Source organism: Bombyx mori, chromosome 5 (assembly GCF_030269925.1).
Source record: "Bombyx mori chromosome 5, ASM3026992v2".
NCBI classification, from domain to species: domain Eukaryota; kingdom Metazoa; phylum Arthropoda; class Insecta; order Lepidoptera; family Bombycidae; genus Bombyx; species Bombyx mori.
In genome coordinates this window covers 17,041,629-17,062,254 of record NC_085111.1, presented here as the reverse complement: position 1 = coordinate 17,062,254, position 20,626 = coordinate 17,041,629, and positions in this window count along the sequence as shown.

The window sequence follows — 20,626 nt, the reverse complement described above, 5'->3', positions numbered from 1 at the left end:
TCTTTAGATAGCTGTAGGATAGCTGTGTTGTGAAAAGATTGATTATGGATAGCTGTAGGATAGCTGTGTTGTGAAAAGATTGATTATGGATAGCTATAGGATAGTTGTGTTGTTAGAAGATTGATTTTGGACACGTTACAAAATAACAACAGCTCCTTCAGACCGATACGCTAGACTGCTTCATGCATCCCACATCGTACGAGTATGTATTTTATTATATTTTCTTCCTGATAGGTAGCGATAATAGCAAAGTTTTAACGTATCAAGAATCAGTCGCCTCAGAAAGCAAGCTTCACCTATCAAAAAGACAGCCCTGAAAATAAATATCCTAAAATACAATAAATACTACATTTAATTGGAATTCTTTGGATGAAAGAACAACAAGGTATCGAAAGGGCGTCGAAACGTGGTCGTAATTCACTCTCGGCAATTAGAAATAATTGGCAGACAGTTAAAGTAATTTATTTACAGGGAAAAAAGCGTGAGAATTCGTCCGAAAATAGACCTTATTCTTGTTTATTGTAAAATTAACTGTATTTTTTTGTGTTTATTCTGGTATTACAATTTTTTTTCCTACCTAAGCTGATAGCCTTGAGAGACTATTTTAGCGTAACCTTAACTAGTAGGTGAGCTCACGGGGCTCAAACCGGAGTGATGCTAACACTGACCCTAGCAAGAGTAGTGCTTCGCAGAATCTACCACCGGATCGGAAACGCGACCCCCTGAGAAGATCCGGCGAGAAACTCAGTGGGCTGTGTTTATGGGTTAATTCGCTCGTCGAGCCCTTCGTCGCAAGCGACGGGTTCGACGAGGACGGTGACCGGATTAGATATGCTTTAAGCGCTTTCGTATACACATATGCTAAACAGTTGACGATCGTTTAGGTAAATTACCTGGACACTACTAATTCAACTGTTATTCCTTCATCGTGAAAGCCGTTCGTTCGAATACCGTTGTAACTATACTTGAGACTTTAGAACTTATACCTCAAGATGGGTGGCGCATTTTCGTCGTAGATGTCTATGGGCTCCAGTTACCACTTAACACCAGGTGGGCTGTGAGCTCGTCCACCCATCCAAGCAAAAAAAAAAACCGGGTGGCTTTTTTAATGCCTATGTAGGCAGACGAGTATACCACCCACCTGATGCTAAGTGATTGCCGTCAGCAATGCCAGGGGTAAACCCAAGCCGCGGCCTACCGTAAACTGTTTATTTAAATAAAAACCATACAAAGCAGCCTTACTTTTCACCATATAAGCCTCCGCAGGGCTAAGCAATAAAAATAAAAAAAACTACCGAATAAAGTAAGTATATTTTTTGTCTCCTGCAAGCTTTAAGCATCGATATAGCCACGGAATAGATAAATAAGGTCTATTCCGTGGATATAGCTGTATAGCTTTATACGCGCTCACGGGTGTCATATCATTTAGATCACGCAGACCTCAATTCGTTCTAGGGCTAATAGCTAAACTTTATAGAACCTTAGTTCGACCTTGCTTGTGATATTAGTTTGATATTAATGTTCCCAAGTATCACAACTTTGTGTGTTTAATTCCAATTTTGAAACTTTCATTAGTTTAACGCATAGTTTTAAAAGCTATGTCGTTTGGTTGTCGTAAGTTGCCGTCGTTAAAGGCTTTACGGCTATCAGATGATTGTCTGTAATTTGCGATGTCAAAGTTTCTCTTAGAAATTGAGCGCTCAGATGTTCTGCTGTACGTCCCGCCAAGGCCATGCACGATGCACGATGCAAAAGTACCATGAATAGGCTTGACGTACGTCGATAATTATTATTAATTGTTTGCTGGATTTGCACGACCAATATTGCATCCAGCGAGCGCCCCCACCACCGCGAACATCGTGCAGATATTAGTTATTTGAGTATACTCTGCACGTTTAAAAAAATCATCCAAAACCTCTTGCTATTTTTTGCCTCTCTTCTGCTGCTGCTGACAACATCAGAAGAACTCCCATTTTTGGCGTTTTGATAAACCAGCTGGCATTTTAAATAAATTAAAACCCTCTCATTTCATTCGTTCAATTTATTCTGTTCGCGCTTGATACATCCAGCACCACGGCCTTGAGCTGACGTACAGCCGTGATGGATCGTGAATAAAGCGCTAAATGCATCGTGCATCGTGCATGGCCTTGGCGGGGCGTACAGCAAGATGGATCGTGAATAAAGCGCTTTAGGGAAGAAAATGTCTTAAAAGCTCTCAATAAGTACGTTTTCGTGAGCTTTCGTTGACAACCAAGCTTCTGATCAACGAGCACCGTTATTCTGACGTAAAGTTGTTAATGAAGTGTACAGACATCCGAAAATGAAAACCGCTGATCACCTTGTGACAGCGGCAGAGACAGGAAAATTCTTATAAGAAAAATTTGATAGAGTCGAAGATACTATTGTTAATTAAAGTAATATACCGCAAACAACAGTACAGAATACTACTGGTACTGGTTGCCCTGACATCAATAACCTAAATACATCTTTAAACACACACCCAAATACACATTTCGATGTTCGAAACATAAGAGATGTTTTTTTTTTGTTATGATTGAAAGATTACTGGTGGCCCGGAGGCCTTTCCAGTTTTACCAGGACAGGTGGGCGAGCAAAGGCTCAGCCAGGAGGGGTGGGATTTGCTAACAGCTGCCTGAGCGCCTCCAAAGGAGACCTAACAACTCAAGAGCAATTGCTTCGCCAATTAACACACAAGAGATACGAACAACTATGTACCGCGTGCTTAATGCGAGTTTTTTAACGTTCTCGATAACGTTAAAGTTAACTCAATTTTGTATGCAGTTGGAACAGCGCCCCTGGCGGCAAACGTAGGCATACGTTCCAACTCCATACAAATTTGAGTTAACTTTAACGTTATCGAGAACGTTAAAAAACTCGCACTAAGCGCACTGGTAATTAAGGCAACAAAACCGAAGTCCTTGTTGCATTGGAACAACGCTCTTCTGTATAAACACGAGCGATTAGTGGATATACTTTTTTACAGGTGTTAAGGTCTCATGTGAGTCCGCACTTGTAGATACCACCACTCCGCCTATTTCTGCCGTGAAGCAGTAATGCGTTTCGGTTTGAAGGGTGTGGTAGCCGTTGTAACTTTACTGAGACCTTAGAACTTGTATCTCAAGGTGGGCTGTGAGCTCGTCCACCCATCTAAGCAATAAAAATATAATAAAAAAAACATAGCATCCCTACAAACGAAGACCATCGGGTTGTGTGACAAGCATATACGCAAATATATTTTACCGGATCGCATTCATCCCCCGTCCATGTTCGTGGACGCAATCGTTCCAAGAATGTTACGTCAGGAGTCCCTCGTGACCTTTACGCGACATTTGTATGACGAGACAACTCTACCGGATTATGATATTGCGACCTTGGGCCGTAGCCTGCACGTAGCATTGGCCTTCACTGACCGCTTGATGATATTTGGTGTTAGGCTTTTTAGGTAATATAATGAGGTGCCATAAGTCGTCTGAAGTCGTCGTGGCCTAAAGGATAAGACGTCCGGTGCATTCGCATCGAGCGATGCACTGGTGTTCGAATCTCGCTGGCGGGTACCAATTTTTCTAATGAAATACGTACTCAACAAATGTTCACGATTGACTTCCACGGTGAAGGAATAACATCGTGCAATAAAAATCAAACCCGCAAAATTATCATTTGCGTAATTACTGGTGGTAGGACCTCTTGTGAGTCCGCACGGGTAGGTACCACCGCCCCGCTTATTTCTGCCGTGAAGCAGTAATGCGTTTCGGTTTGAAGGGTGGGGCAGCCGTTGTGACTATACTGAGACCTTAGAACTATATCTCAAGGTATGTGGCGCATTTACGTTGTAGATGTCTATGGGCTCCAGTAACACCAGGTGGGCTGTGAGCTCGTCCACAAATCTAAGCAATAAAAAAAAAAATATAAAAAAAAAGTCGTTATGTTATTCATACCATAAATGTGGTATAATCTAGTTTTTAGACTACGAAACGTTTGGAAGTCGTCGAAGTCGAAGACGCAAGACCTCAATAGACGGTCAATTATTATTTATACATTGATTTAGGTCGTTTTCAATTTCGTGGACAAAAAAATATTCATGAATTTCATGAATTTAAACTTTTTCTAATTTTCATTTTTTTTTTTGTATTTAGGCATGTGCAGAATAAAAAATGCTACATCACAATGAAGTCAATCACTCATTTATTGATAATATTATATAATATTCATTTATATTTTTAATTTTACGCATTTGATAACGCCAACACGGATGACAATTTAAATAGGAATATTTTTAAAAAGCTTAGAAATCTTTTTTTGTTTTTAATAACGTTCTAATATCCAGTTAGTTTTCCTTTATTATTTTATTATATACTGATTAAATAAAATTGTCGAATTTCAACACGCATTACTGGAAAAATAGCAAACAAGTTTGAATTTGAGATTCGAACCAGTGATACGAATGAGATTTGGGCTAGTTTTTAATGTATAACTCCTAATTTAACAATGTTTACGAATATATAGTTATAGGACCACGTGCCTGTTGTCATGACAACAAATTTACTGTACTTATAATTACGGTAACGTTAAGGTTATGAGAGTTAAATCAAATAACTCGCTTTTGGCCCCAAATTTGAAAACGACCCATTTAACAAACCACCAAAGCACTTTGTGCCGTGAAACATATAGTAATTTAATGATAACCTAACAGACAGTTTGGAATCGTCGTGGCCTAAAAGTTAAGACGCCCGGTGTAGTTATGTCGAACGATGCGACCATAGTTCAAATCCCGCAGATAGGTACCAATTTTTCTAATGTTATACATATTAAAGACGTATTCCACGATGATTGAATACAAAATCGTATAATAAATATAAAACCTACAAATTTTTTACAGAAAACCGGTTGAATGCATTCTACCGACGCCGACCTCATGCTTGAGGTGGATCACGGTATTCGCGTTTTGATATTTATTCGACAATCACTTAATACTCGTGATCTATGAGCTCGTCTAGATTTCTAGTGCAATTTAGGTGAATATCAGTGCGAACTCAGCCTTGTAATCAAGGTCGTTATATGCTCTCCTAAAGATTAGACATACTTGAAAAACATGTAAATAGTGCTTAATGGGTAGGAGAGCTCACAGCCTCCCTGATGTTATATAAATACCAGCACTGCAACATAAATGCCACGTTCAGACATTAAATAGCGGTCTTAGTTGCATTGGCATAAAGCCCTATTTTGCTAGCAGCTTCACTGACATTGTCGATATCCATTAGCAGCCCCCCACGATTTAATATACCTTAATTTATTTTCCATCCAATGGCCAAAAATTTATATATAGGTATATATAGGTATTTTTTCTTTTCTTTTAGAAAACAGATCAAACAGATCGTCTAGTTCGAAGGTTCCGATGTATAGAGTGGGGCAGTCGATATTCAAATCGTCGATAACCGTAGGTTTCCGTTGTGTATCGACTACTCCACTCTGTTTACCGAAATCTAAAGCTTTACGACAGAAAAACAGTGAAAGACTCGAAACTTTTTTTTTATTTATTACTTAGATGGCTGAACGAGCTCACAGTCCACCTGGTGTTAAGTGGTTACCGGAGCCCATAGACATCTACAACGTAAATGCGCTACCCACCTTAAGATATAAGTTCTATGTTCTCAGTATAGTTACAACGGCTGCCCCACCCTTCAAACCGAAACGCATTACTGCTTCACGGCAGAAATAGGCAGGGTGGTGGTACCCACCCGCGCGGACTCACAAGAGGTCCTACCACCAGTAAACTCATCGAATAGTACATTAAAATCACGTTCTGTGGCAGCTCCATACATTAGCATAATAATCTGAATTGATTCGACTCCATGAGTCACTCCGCACATGCCCGCTATCATCAAAAGAAATCCATCGAGAGCCGGCATCTAAAAAAGTTAACGGATTTAACCCTCGCTCCTTTTCCTAATTTGCGTACGCTCCAACTTTTGTTTTACGTTGAAAAACACCGTATGACATATATACGAAAAAACTTACGTACCATTCTCGAACTTAAGTCTTGCGGCTAGGGAATGAAATAGCATGCGCATTCCCGGGTTTCCACTCCAAAAGGTTTTTATATATAAAGAAATACCTCATGACTATAAAGGAAGAAAAAAACTCGTCAGCGACGCGGAATGTAAGGCTTTTATGTTTTTTTCATATTACCCGTAAATTGGTCTTGCGGATATTATTTCGTCATCGGATATGCCTTTCGTACGCTCGGCGGCTGAGCGACATAGTGCACGTAACAAAAGCAAGTTAATTTTCTTTAAACATGAATTTGTGTTAATACCGAAATCGTGCAGTTTTAATTAGACTGTTCTTTGGCGATTGTACGCAAGCGAGTCCCGCCCCATATGCGGCGCTTTTTTTGTGATTGAAGGATTACTGGTAGCCCGGAGGCCTTTCCAGTTTCACCAGGACAGGTGGGCGAGCAAAGGCTCAGCCAGGTGGGGCCGGATTTGCTAACAGCTGCCTGAGCACCTCCGAAGAAGACCTAACAACTCAAGATATGCGGTGCACGGGTGGTGCCTCTAACAGCTAATTGCAGATTTTCGCCTGAATGATCTGGATTGCCTGATAATACCGCATAGGATCGGGCTGCTTTTTTTCCTGCCTATGCTGATAGCCTTAAGAGGCTCGGGGCTCAAACCGGAAGTGTTGCTAACACTGGCCCTAACAAGAGCAGTGCCTCGCTGAATCTAGCACAGAATCGGAAACGCGACCCACTGAGAAGATCCGGCGAGAAACTCAGTGGGCAGTGTTTATGGGTTAGTTTACTCGTCGAGCCCTTCGTCGCAAGCAACGGGTTCGGCGAGGACAGTGACTGGTGCTTGAGGTACCTAAAAGCACCGTTAATGGATCGGCAGGATCCGTAATGACGTGCTTAGGGCAACGTCGACCGTTTACCATTCGGTCCACAGGATCGGGTATGTAATTTCCGGCAGCCACGACAAGAGTGTTTTCGTATCGTGCAGCCTTCTCAAAGTGGTACAATGATGCCGACTATATATACTTACTGATTGAGTCAAGCTCCAGGTCATCACGTAGACCCACATTCCTTAGGATCCATGATGCTCCGACGGCTATCCTGCAAAATGGAATTGAATAACTTGAAGGGGTTTCAAGTTGAACATTCTGGATCCAAATCAAAATTTGGGCTTACATATGAAACAAATTATTTTAATTTAATTTAAATTTAACTAAAATGCCTTTTCTGCACGGAGAAATTCAACCTCTGTAATTAACGAGTTTTTGAAACGAAGTTCGAGAAGAGTTACCAGGACGTATTTTAGCATTGCTCTTGGCATTACTGAGGTTTTTGGGCGACAGTCACCTCCCATCAAGTGGATTATAAATGGGTCTAATTTCCATTTAAAAAAATTGATTATACCCCCTTTACTGTTTAAGATAAACACAACAAAAAAAGCTTGAAACCAAACAAAAAACCCAATATTATTAAAAATATTATACATTCTAAACCTAAATATTTGTAATGTAATATAAATGCAATTTAATTATCTATATATTAATACGTGAAGCAAAAACTTTGTATCCCTTTTTACGAAAATTGCGCGAACGCAGGAGTATGAAATTTTCCACACTTAGAGAGAATAAAGAGAAGAAGTGCACAATACTAATATTTTTTTAAAATAATGCATAAAAGATACATTAAATCAATAAAGAAAACATTACACACACTACATACTATGTATTTGACGCACACATGCATGCATACTATTTATTGTCAAACTTTTGTTCTTGACGTCTGTTGTCAAATTGAGAATAGATTAAATATTGTTTGCTTTGTTAATATTTTTTATAATGTAGTCTTATCTTGGCGAAATTTGTGATTATATTATATAAGTATAAAATACAATCATAATAGTGTACAAACTTACAATTCTAATTAATTATAGTCAAATTTCGACTACTGCGGGACCACTAGTTAGTAAAATTACTACCGACGGTAACTTTTAAATTATAGAAATATGTTTTTTTTTTGTTTGTCAACTGACTTCTATACATTAACATTAAGCCTGCAAATTAAATTTAATAAATAAAAAAAAAAAGTGTGTGTGTCCGCTCCGACGCACGACTGGAGTTTACTGGATATAAAAAATTAAACGAAACAATACGAGAAATAGTTCTATATTACGACAACACGATACACTACAGATTATTAACAAATTAACGAGACACAAAACAAACGACTAACAAATATATGAAAATACAATAATGAGAGAAACGCGCGATCAGTACGAGGCTTTGTGGCGGACTGCCGGCGCAGCAGCCCGGCGCGCATTTCGTGTGACATGCGCAATCAGGCGCATAACGCATTTCGTGTGACATGCTAGTACGATTTTGGTCCCCATAATTTTCATACCCCGGGCCTATATATGTAAATCGATTCTAAAGGAGTAAACTCCAAAAATATAATTTACAAGATTACTGTTTTGATATGAACTATGTATATTTCTAGCGACCCGTGTATATGAAAAGTTTTACACCAAAATATTTTCATAAAGATATTCATATCCGATTTTCAATCAGTTGATTTCAGCTTGGGGGTTTTTATCCTTTCGCACTGTAGACTAAGTAAAAGGCCTTTGAAAGTTTTCTTTTAGATAAAGTATACTTTTCCTCGTTCTTTTATTTGTGTATTCTAGACGTTAGTTTGTTTCTAATAAATAATAATTATGTGACTTAGTGTAACATCTGCTCTCTTCTTCTTTTTCTCCACCTTATCTCACTAGATGGGTTTGGCACAGCTAATTTTCTCTTCCATTCTCTTCTATCAGCCGTCATCTCAGCACTCACTCCTCTCTCTCTCTCATATCGTCATTCACACACTCCATCCATGTCTTTTTCGGTCGACCTCTTCCCCCTCTACCTCGCACTACCATTTCCATACATCTCCTAGTCACATGCATGTTCTCCCCGTCACCCCGATGGAAGTTAAAGACTTGATCAAAGACCTACGTCCTCGCAAGGCTCCCGGTTCCGACGGTATATCCAATCGCGTTATTAAACTTCTACCCGTCCAACTCATCGTGATGTTGGCATCTATTTTCAATGCCGCTATGGCGAACTGTATCTTTCCCGCGGTGTGGAAAGAAGCGGACGTTATCGGCATACATAAACCCGGTAAACCAAAAAATCATCCGACGAGCTACCGCCCGATCAGCCTCCTCATGTCTCTAGGCAAACTGTATGAGCGTCTGCTCTACAAACGCCTCAGAGACTTCGTCTCATCCAAGGGCATTCTCATCGATGAACAATTCGGATTCCGTACAAATCACTCATGCGTTCAACAGGTGCACCGCCTCACGGAGCACATTCTTGTGGGGCTTAATCGACCAAAACCGTTATACACGGGAGCTCTCTTCTTCGACGTCGCAAAAGCGTTCGACAAAGTCTGGCACAACGGTTTGATTTTCAAACTATTCAACATCGGTGTGCCGGATAGTCTCGTGCTCATCATACGGGACTTCTTGTCGAACCGCTCTTTTCGATATCGAGTCGAGGGAACCCGCTCCTCCCCACGACCTCTCACAGCTGGAGTCCCACAAGGCTCTGTCCTCTCACCCCTCCTATTTAGCTTATTCGTTAACGATATTCCCCGGTCGCCGCCGACCCATTTAGCTTTATTCGCCGACGACACGACTGTTTACTATTCCAGTAGAAACAAGTCCCTAATCGCGAAGAAGCTTCAGAGCGCAGCCCTAGCCCTAGGACAGTGGTTCCGAAAATGGCGCATAGACATCAACCCAGCGAAAAGTACTGCGGTGCTCTTTCAGAGGGGAAGCTCCACACGGATTTCCTCCCGTATTAGGAGGAGGAATCTCACACCTCCGATTACTCTCTTTAGTCAATCCATACCCTGGGCCAGGAAGGTCAAGTACCTGGGCGTTACCCTGGATGCATCGATGACATTCCGCCCGCATATAAAATCAGTCCGTGACCGTGCCGCGTTTATTCTCGGTAGACTCTACCCCATGATTTGTAAGCGGAGTAAAATGTCCCTTCGGAACAAGGTGACACTTTACAAAACTTGCATAAGGCCCGTCATGACTTACGCGAGTGTGGTGTTCGCTCACGCGGCCCGCACACACATAGACACCCTTCAATCTCTACAATCCCGCTTTTGCAGGTTAGCCGTTGGAGCTCCGTGGTTCGTGAGGAACGTTGACCTACACGACGACCTGGGCCTCGAATCTATACAGAAATACATGAAGTCAGCGTCGGAACGGTACTTCGATAAGGCTATGCGTCATGATAATCGCCTTATCGTAGCCGCCGCTGACTACTCCCCGAATCCTGATCATGCAGGAGCCAGTCACCGTCGACGCCCTAGACACGTCCTTACGGATCCATCAGATCCAATAACCTTCGCACTAGACGCCTTCAGCTCTGGGAGCAGGCTTAGGGACCTCGGTAACCGTACTCGTCGAACTCGACAAAGAGTTCGCCGTGCAACCTAACCCATGAATCAGCTCGCTGAGTTTCTCGCCGGATCTTCTCAGCGGGTCGCGATTCCGATCCAGTAGTAAATTCATTCGCGAAGCAGCTACTCTTGAGTTGTTAGGTCTCCTTCGGAGGCGCTCGGGTAGCTGTTAGCAAATCCCACCCCTCCTGGCTGAGCCTTTGCTCGCCCACCTGTCCTGGTGAAACTGGAAAGGCCTCCGGGCCACCAGTAATCCTTCAATCATAAAAAAAAAAAGCATGTTCTCTCTACACATCACATGTCCATACCACGCTAACCGTCCGCTCTTGTGTAACAACAGCTATGAAACTAAAATGATTTTATTGTGTTTATATTATATTAATACGTAGTCGTGAAGCAAAAATTTTATACTCCTTTTTAAGAAAATTGCGCCGACGGAAAAGTATGAAATTTCCCACACTTATAGAGAATATAGAGAAGGAGCGCAGAATACTATTTTTTTTTTAAATTATGCATTAGTAATACATTAAATCAATAAACAAAACATTACACACACTACCACGTATTTGACACAGACATACATACATATATATTATTTGTCTATTGTCAAACTTTTTTTATTGCTTGATTAAAGATGTCTGTGGTCAAAATAAGATTACGTTAATATTGTTTATCTTTAATATTATTTGTCTATGTTGTGGTTTTGGGCGAAATCTGTAACTAGAACCATAATAATGTTCAAACTAATAATTTCTATTAATTATAGTCGAATTTCGACTACTTCAGGACCACTAGTTGTCTTTAAACTACGTCCGAATAAGATCCGAACTACGAACAAAGCTTAAGTCTAAATTTATTTGTTAATCATCGGCACAATGCCTGCCACAAAGACCCAGAGTCGATAGCTTTCACAATATTTACTTTCACCGGAGACTGATTCATTCGAAGTACACAGCGCCGCAAAAGTGTTTATATTTTTTAATACGCTTTTATTAGCTTCAGACGTATGTATGTAACGGAATCTTTGAACATGATTTTGAACCCCTTCAAAACGTCGGATTAACTCGAAATTCGGTATACTTATTAAGGACCGATAACAATTCAATATTAATAAAGAAATTGAAAATAATAAAATAAAAAAAATAAACAAAAAAATTAAAAATAAATAATAGTTTAAAAAAACTTTTCTGGATATAATAACCCTTCTACTCATATCTGTTCATAAAATATTTATAACTGCAGATACCATGCATGCACCCCACGCTTTTTTACAATAAAATCATTTTTTCTTACACTATTTTTATATCAAATTTATTAAGATTAATTTTCTATTTTTAGTGGGATTTTCTATAAAAGCGTTTTTTTTAGTTTTTTTAAACTATTATTTATTACTCGTTGAACTTCTTACGGCGATTAGCTGATAGGTTATGCACATACTGCATCGTTCTCTTTGTCAATAAAACGCACATTGAAGAGTATAGTATCGTTGTAGCAATGTCGATGACCGGCGGTGACCGATTCCGATGATTATTACTTGACATTTGAACTTAGTTTTCTAGTAACTAGTGGTCGCCCGGTAGTCGAAATTCGACTATAATTAATTGAAATTATAAGTTTGTACACTGTTATGATTCTGTTTTCAATGACTATTATACTTCCATAATCACAAATTTCGCCAAGACTACACTATAGAAAAATATTAATAAAGACAAACATTAATTTATTATTTAATCTATTCTCAATTTGACACAGACGTCAAGAACAAAAGTTTGACAATAAATAAATAGTATGCAGGCGTGTGTGCGTCAAATACATGATAGTGTGTGTAATGTTTTCTTTATTGATTGAATGTATTTTAAAAATATTAGCATCCTGCACTTCTTCTCTATAAGTGTGGGAAGTTTCATACTCCTCCGTCCGCACAATTTTCGTAAAAAGTGGTTCAAAGTTTTTGCTTCACGTATTAATATCTAGTAATAATTTTAACTCACCTCAATAGCGAGCCACAAAAATGATATGCACGAACCTCGGGGGCTGAGGCGAACAGTTTTGTTGCGAATCAAACTAAATCAAAAAGCACCTCAAGTACCTACGCAAATGGAACGGCCATTTGCGTAGACACTAAAACTCTTCCGTTTCATTTTAACCCCGATTGAATTCATTCATTCCAAATCAATACTACAACTGGAGTGTGTCTGCTATGAAATGTATTTCTACTATGATTATATAGGTTTTTAAAAACCTAAATTTTGAAATTCCTGCCCTAATAATACATACGATTGATTCGATATTTTATTGGCCCTATAAACCTATCGATTATAATAACTGTTCATAATATTTATAAACTACAGTAATGGATACATATTTTGTCAGAGATCTAAACGAATATAACTGCCTTACCAAGCTGGCTCTTATACCATAGACACAGCCCACTGAGTTTCTCGCTGGATCTCCTCAGTGGGTCGCGTTTCCGATCCGGTGGTAGATTCTGCGAAGCACTGCTCTTGCTGGGGCCAGTGTTAGCAACACTCCCAGTTGGATCCCCGTAAGCTCACCTACACGTTAGGGTGAAGCTGAAATAGCCTCTTAAGGCTACCAGCATACTCGTAGGTAGGGAAAAAAGAAATAGAAAAAAAGGCCTTTATCTGCACGTATAAAATTCTCGTGATTGTGGGTACACAATCCTAAGTCCTAATACGGTAGGCAGCGGCTTGGCTGTGCCCTTGCTGATGTCCATGGGCGACGGTAAACACTCACCATTAGGTGGACCGTATGATCGTCTGCTTACAAGGGTAATAAAAAAAAATCACAGCATTTCGTTGTCGATTGTACCCGTTTATCTCTTTCCCATAGTTTTGTTTCCTTTCTTCGAAGTTATACAAAAGTTCTCTCTCTCAGCGTTCCGAGTTCATCAGTAACGTTTAGCGAAGATTCCTTTCATCTAATACAGTTATCAATTGGAGAAGTACTAGTCACTCTTTAGCTAGAACAGTCCCTCTGAAATATCAACGGTAGTGGACGCATTGGCAAGTTAATTGGCTTTGAAATCGGCCAGACTAGTAGGCTCTCGGTAGAGGATTTGAGATAATATGCTCGCCTTGTGATGTATATATGTCTCAGTTTCGGCTGATTTGAGTTGACGATAGTATTTTCTTCGATTTTTGGGAGTCGAAGACATAATTAGAACTAATTGCACGATTTAATCTTGCATTCTTTTATTGCTATAATATTATTTCGTACATTTCGAGTACTTAACTGGTGGTAGGACCTATTGTGAGTCCGCGCGGGTAGGTACCACCGCTCTGCCTATTTCTGCCGTGGAGCAGTAATGCGTTTCGGTTTGAAGGGTGGGGCAGCCGTTGTAACTATACTTGAGACCTTAGAACTTATATCTCAAGGTGGGTGGCGCATTAACGTCGTAGATGTCTATGGGTTCCAGTAGCCACTTAACACCGGGGGGGCTGTGAGCTCGTCAAACCATCTAGAAAAAAAAAAAAAATTAACTGATTTCTTGGCTACGGACGACTAAGGATATATTTTTCTCACAATTATGCACATCGCAAATAATAAATATAATGTCAGTAAAAACGCGAGATTAAACCGTAAAACGTTCTTGTAATTATCTATTAAACCGAATGTCTCTTTTTTTAATTTCTTATTTGTTACCAAAGGCAAAGTCGTCATGGTCTAAAGGATAAGACGTCTGGTGCATTCGTATCGTTGTATCGCTGTGAAATGGGGCTCGGGTTCCGATGCCAATTTTTCTAATGAAATACGTACTTAACAAATGTTCACGATTGACTTCCACGGTGAAGGAATAACATCGTGTAATAAAAATCAAACACGCAAAATTATAATTTGCATAATTACTGGTGGTAGGACGTATTGTGTCCGCACGGGTAGGTACCACCACCCTGCCTATTTCTGCCGTGAAGCAGTAATGCATTTCGGTTTAAAGGGTGGGGCAGTCGTTGTAACTATATTGAGATCTTAGATCTTGGGATTTGCTAACAGCTGCTCGGAAGCGGTCGGGCAGCTGTTAGCAAATCCCACCCCTCCTAACTGAGCCTTGCTCGCCCACCTGTCCTAGTGAAACTGGAAAGGTCTCCGGGCCACCAGTAATACTTCAATCATAAAAAAAAAACCTTAGATCTTATAACTCAAGGTGGGTGGCGCATTTACGTTGTAGACGTCTATGTGCTCCAGTAACCACTTAACACCAGGTGGGCTTATATATCGAGAGGTGAAAGGCTAGTTGATTTAAGTAGAAAGGTTTAAGCAACATTTCTGCAACTTTACAGGAGAGCCATTTTTTCTATAGCGTAGCTGGTAAACGCCTTTTCACGTCACACGCGGCCGATGACCCTGTGCGTCATTTGAATTTTATTTACATGGCGTGGCAATGAGCATATTATCTGTACTTATCTATCAACAAAATTAAGAAGGATCTTCCTGTGTTATTGTCTTCTTATAAAACAACTAGCGACCCGCCCTCGCTTCGCTTCGGAAACATTAAAACACACATGAAATCAAAAAAAAAATTAAAAAAAAATTAAAAAAAGTAGCCTATGTTCATCAGGGACAACGTCGGCTTCTAATGGAAAAAGAATTTTTCAAATCGGTCCAGTAGTTTCGGAGCCTATTCGAAACAAACAAACAAACAAATCTTTCCTCTTTATAATATTAGTATAGATTTTAACACACACGTCTCTCGTTGGGTGGGGACATTGTAATATACTATAATCATCCAATTCACAGTAACCGCACAAGAGGAGACGGGGCTCATGGTAAAGATATTTATGAATTTAATGTATTATGAAGTGACACGATTATTTTTTATTGGTTATATGGGTGTAGGTAACTGGAGAATAGATGCCCATAGACATCAACGCAAATACCTTGACACCTTGAGTTCTAAGCCTCAGTTTTACAGTAAAACTGCTTCCATACCTTTCAAACTGAATAACATTACTGCTTCACGGCAGAAATAGGCAGGGTCGTGGTACCTACCCGTGCAGGCTCACAGTATGCCCTACCACCAGGTTATTTAAGTTCATACAGAAACTAAGCTAATTGTATGGAAACACTAGATGTCATTTCCAAATTGCAGTAAATTGATTTGTAATCATTGTTTTGAATTTGTGAATAAAATTTAACATTAGGGAAATTTAAAATGTTTGTTTCCCTAAATATCTTGGGCTATTACAGCCGTTTGAAAATAGTTAAACCGATGCATCTGTTAGCAAATAGTCAATTTAATTCTTTTTAATGTTTATTCATATATTTGGGAAACCATTTAATATACGTAGGATTGGTAAGAACGGAACGTATGAATAGGGTGTGGAACGCAGCGTTAAGATGTGAGTGAGAGAAAACGGAAAGAAAGAGAGAAGAGAATGACAGACAGAATGACAGAGAATTGGAAGATGGCGAAGACGTTTGAAAAATGAGCAAGACGCAATAAGAGTGATTATTATTAATTATTATTTTATAAGATTTTGGAACAGTGTAAATTTTATTTTATGCGCTGCGATCCCTATTCTACATATACATACAATATATTATTTTTATCAAATTCCCTCGAACATTCGCCCAACTGTTATCTGTTTTTAGTCTCGTCACTATCAACAACTACATTTTCTAAATACGATAAATACAATACAGTTCTTAATATGTTGAAACTAAAACAGAAAATAAGAAATTATTTAAAGACTAGGTACATAACTAGTCAGGTCATAAATTCTGTCACATGTTTAATGTAAAATAATTGAAACAAGTTTATTCATTATTTAACCATTCATATGCCAAAATGAACTTAACAAAACATAGATTCTTATGATGCAACGCAATAACTGCAACACGGTCTTCTTTAAGCGTCCACTCCATATTTAAAAATGAGTAAAATTCTAAAAGTATACATTTTTATTTTCATCAACAGTTCGAAATTCGAATTCAATAAACTTTTTTGTGGCCAGCATTCTAAAAGAAAAGTTTTTACTGTGTGACAATACTTATGACCTGACTAGGTATTTATAAATTTTACTTAGTGTACCAACAGTGCCCGACTCTCTCAATCAACTCCCCTCCATCCGCAAGCTGTGTTCCCGTGTTGCGTATGTTTGTTTACAATTTCATTGCGCGAAACCGGTGGATTGTTCTAGAAAAATATTAAACAATAAATGCGTTCAAACGATTAAGTTCATTATTACGAAAACATTAAAGCTAACAATTGCTTCTTCGGATTTTGTCGTTTACGACCATTTTCGTTTCACTTGTGGCATTCGAGAATGCGTTTGAATTGAAATTACTAGTGATTACGTTTTTGTAAATGTGACCCTTATAGCTTGCGCCTAAAAGATTAGTTTTGCACCGAAGGAAAAATGGATATAGGACAATTTCGAAAAACCAGTTGCGTTCACGCTTCGATACCGTCAACATAAAAATATATACGGGTTTATTTTATCTCATGTCAACAGCAATTATCGATAAATGTTTTGGAAAATATTTCACTGTAAAAATAAAACGTTGTCCCCTAATAACAGCTAACAGTAAACATTTACTTTTAAAATTGATTCTATTTTACCTATTTCATAGAATGAAAAAAATCATTTTCCTAAAGTAATTTCAACAAAACATTTGTAAATAAAGTACCACCGGCATTTAGGTTTATTTACGTAATTTGTTATAATCCTATTGATTAGTGGTACGAATGTAAATTAATTCACAGATAAGTAAATTTTCAATCTACAAGTTTTAAGTGTTAAGTTTCCCTACACTATGTAATTAGAAGTATATGTATTTTTAAAAAATTCAAAACAAAATATATCAATGGCGGCTTGAAGAATGAGATATCGTAACGCAGGAGACAAAGCGAGGACATCAATAACAATAAATAGAAGAGTCTGCTTTGTTTCGGGACACTCAATTACCGTAATGGAGACCTCATTGCCACCAATCAAGGTTTACCAAAATCACTTTACAAAAAGATGCCTTTGGTAATTCTGAAGCAGGAACACTAATAACTCTGACTTGCTTACGAATCAAACTAAATACTCAGTCATCTTTTAAATATATCTGAGGAAATGTTTATAGGTATTAATTTCGAGTAGCTATAATAGAACATTTGACAGATGGCTGAATTTCGCTAACGACGTTTCCAAGGCGATTTTGAACATGTACAAGCTCCGAACAATGACTTACTGGTGACTCTTACTGGTGGTAGGACCTCTTGTGAGTCCGCGCGAGTGGGTACCACCACTCTGCCTATTTCTACCGTGAAGCAGTAATGCATTTCGGTTTGAAGGGTGGGCCGTTGTAACTATACTTGAGACCTTAGAACTTATATCTCAAGGTGGGTGGCGCATTTACGTTGTGGATGTCTATGGGCTCCAGTAACCACTTAACACCAGGTGGGCTGTGAGCTCGTCCACCCATCTAAGCAATAAAAAAAAAACATTCGGACTCGAGTCGGTCTATGGAGCACTTTCACTATCCCGGTGAAAGATCTTCCGTTTGCCGCCCAAAAAACGTATTTTAAGCTATTTCGAAGGCATAACGTTCAATAAACGACTGAAATTAATATAGTGAATGATTTGGTATTGAATATTTCATTTTCTATTTGTTACAATAATATAATACAATTAAAACAACATTTACAGTTGCTGGTGGTAGGACGTCTAGTGATCCCGCATGAGTAGGTATCATCATACTCCCTATTTCTGCCGTGAAACAGTAATGCGTTTCGGTTTGAAGGGTGACGCAGACGTTGTAACTATACTGAGACCTTAGAACTCATATCTCAAGGTTGGTGATGGCATTTACGTTATAGACGTCTATAGGCATGTATATATGCAATATATGCAATAAAAAATAATTTAAAAAAAATTGAATATTGCATTTATAATTACATTTTAATTATTTTCGACATTTAGAATAATTCGAAGTTTTCTCTGGTCACGGAATTAAATCGATACAGCAAACGCGAGGCTAATCCAATAAAAGTAAAGTAAATTATGAAAATGAATAGCATACGCAGTACACAATAATAGCATGTCAACATAGCGAGGAAGAGAAATATAATGATATATCTCTTTCGTAATTATTTATTTGTTGAGTAAGATCCACTTTTATGCGAATTAGCTGCAGTTTTGTTCATTTCCTGTTGAGACTAGCCGGATGTTTTTCAGTAAAATTCATGTACGTTTTCCTACCTATTTGCTGGCATACTGGGGCTATTCCAGCTTATCGTGGAAGAGTACCTGAGCTTACGATCTCACCCCGAGAAACTTTGCTAGCCCTAGCCGCAGCAGTACTGCGCAGAGTCCATCACCGGATCGGAATCGCGACCCACTGATAAGGTCTGACGAGAAACTCAATGGTCTAAGTTTACAGACGCATTTAATTTACTGCAACGCACTTAAACACACATTTACTAGTCTCCTTCAAACGTGAGATTAAAATCTTAGTTAATTTTATAATCAATCCTTCAAATCTGAAATCGTGTACCATACGCCATTTTCATTTTAAAGGTATGACGATATTAAAGACTAAACGAAAAAATGAAACGCCTAACCACAATATACATTTAATAATCACTACTTCAACTGATATTAATTCAATTAGGAATAAAGTACTTTCTCCTTTTACCTAAATTTCTCAAATGTCAAAACACTCCAAAACTTTCTTCGTAAGCGCACCAAGACAACATAAAAGTTTCAGATAACCATTACAGCCGGCAAAAGAAATCGAAAATCATAAAAATCGACCCGGAAACATAACAAAGGCTCTGACTTAATAAAAATAAACAAAAGCAAAAGTGAATAAACTCAGTTGACCTACAACTAGATGCATCGGAACGTTTCTGCTAACGGTACACGCACACACACACACGCGCAAATAGGTTTTAGTATACGATAGTGTAAGTGCGCGTCTGTGTGTGAAACATTTAGTGCAGAAGTTGCAAACATTGCGCCGTATTTACACTAATAATTTTTGGACGCGCTTTTAAAATTGAACCGACTGCATAAACCATAAATACAAATATAGTAAAATATAAAATTTGGTACATTAAAATTATTAATTGAATAGTCAATATCCTCAAATTTTATAACAGTTTTCCCTTTTCATATTAACTATATACTAGTCTTTAATCACGGGTATTAACGCATCCTATTGTAATATTAGTAGTTATTAAAAAAATGTGTGCGTGTACTAGTGTACACACGTAAGAAGTGAAACTTCTTTATGGCCTTATTTTTCGAAAAACTTTCTAGAAATTGGTTAAATAAAGTTAAATTAGATAAAGTTTAAACAAAAGGATTTTATTATCATAGACATGAATACAAAAAAGTTAAATTAGATAAAGTTTAAACAAAAGGATTTTATTATCATAGACATGAATACAAAAAAGATGGCGCGTAACGGAAAAATGTGACGCGTAACCGAAAAATGTGACGGTAAATTTTTTTCCAACGCCGATAAAGAAGTTTCACTTCAAAAAACAAAAAGATTAAATTTAAGTATACCAAATGTACATTTAAGCAAAAATAACAATCGTACAGAATAAATCCGAAAAAAAAACGTGAGCCGTGCTAACATTTACAATTTTTTTTTTATTGCGTTATAGGCAGACGAGCATACGACCCACCTGATGGTGAGTGGTTACCGTCGCTCATGGACGTCAGCAATGCCAGGGGCATAGCCAAGCCGTTGCCTACCGTTTAATACTCTCCACAAGCCTCGTTTGAAGAAGGACAAGTCATAGCGCTCGGGAAACACCGATACACATAGATAATATTACTTAAAATCAACTTCCGAACTCAGTCTTTCGACCAAATTACACGGTGGATGATCTTACCTTTGTCGTTTCTTATAAATTAGCCCTTTGTAGCGATCTCCAAAGACAGGATGCTGCCTACCCTCCTCTTAGTAATAATGATGAACGTAAAGAAAAACACTCGTATATTCAGTCCATCTTCACTATGAAGTTTCTACAATGAATTATTTAGATCTGGATGTCTTCTGACGATAATATGTGTTTTGACAAATGTCAATATTTACTATAGTCAATCGAGTAATTGGGCACTAGATAAAATTCATTAATTATAGAGCAACTTGTGACCCCTCATAGGTGAGTAG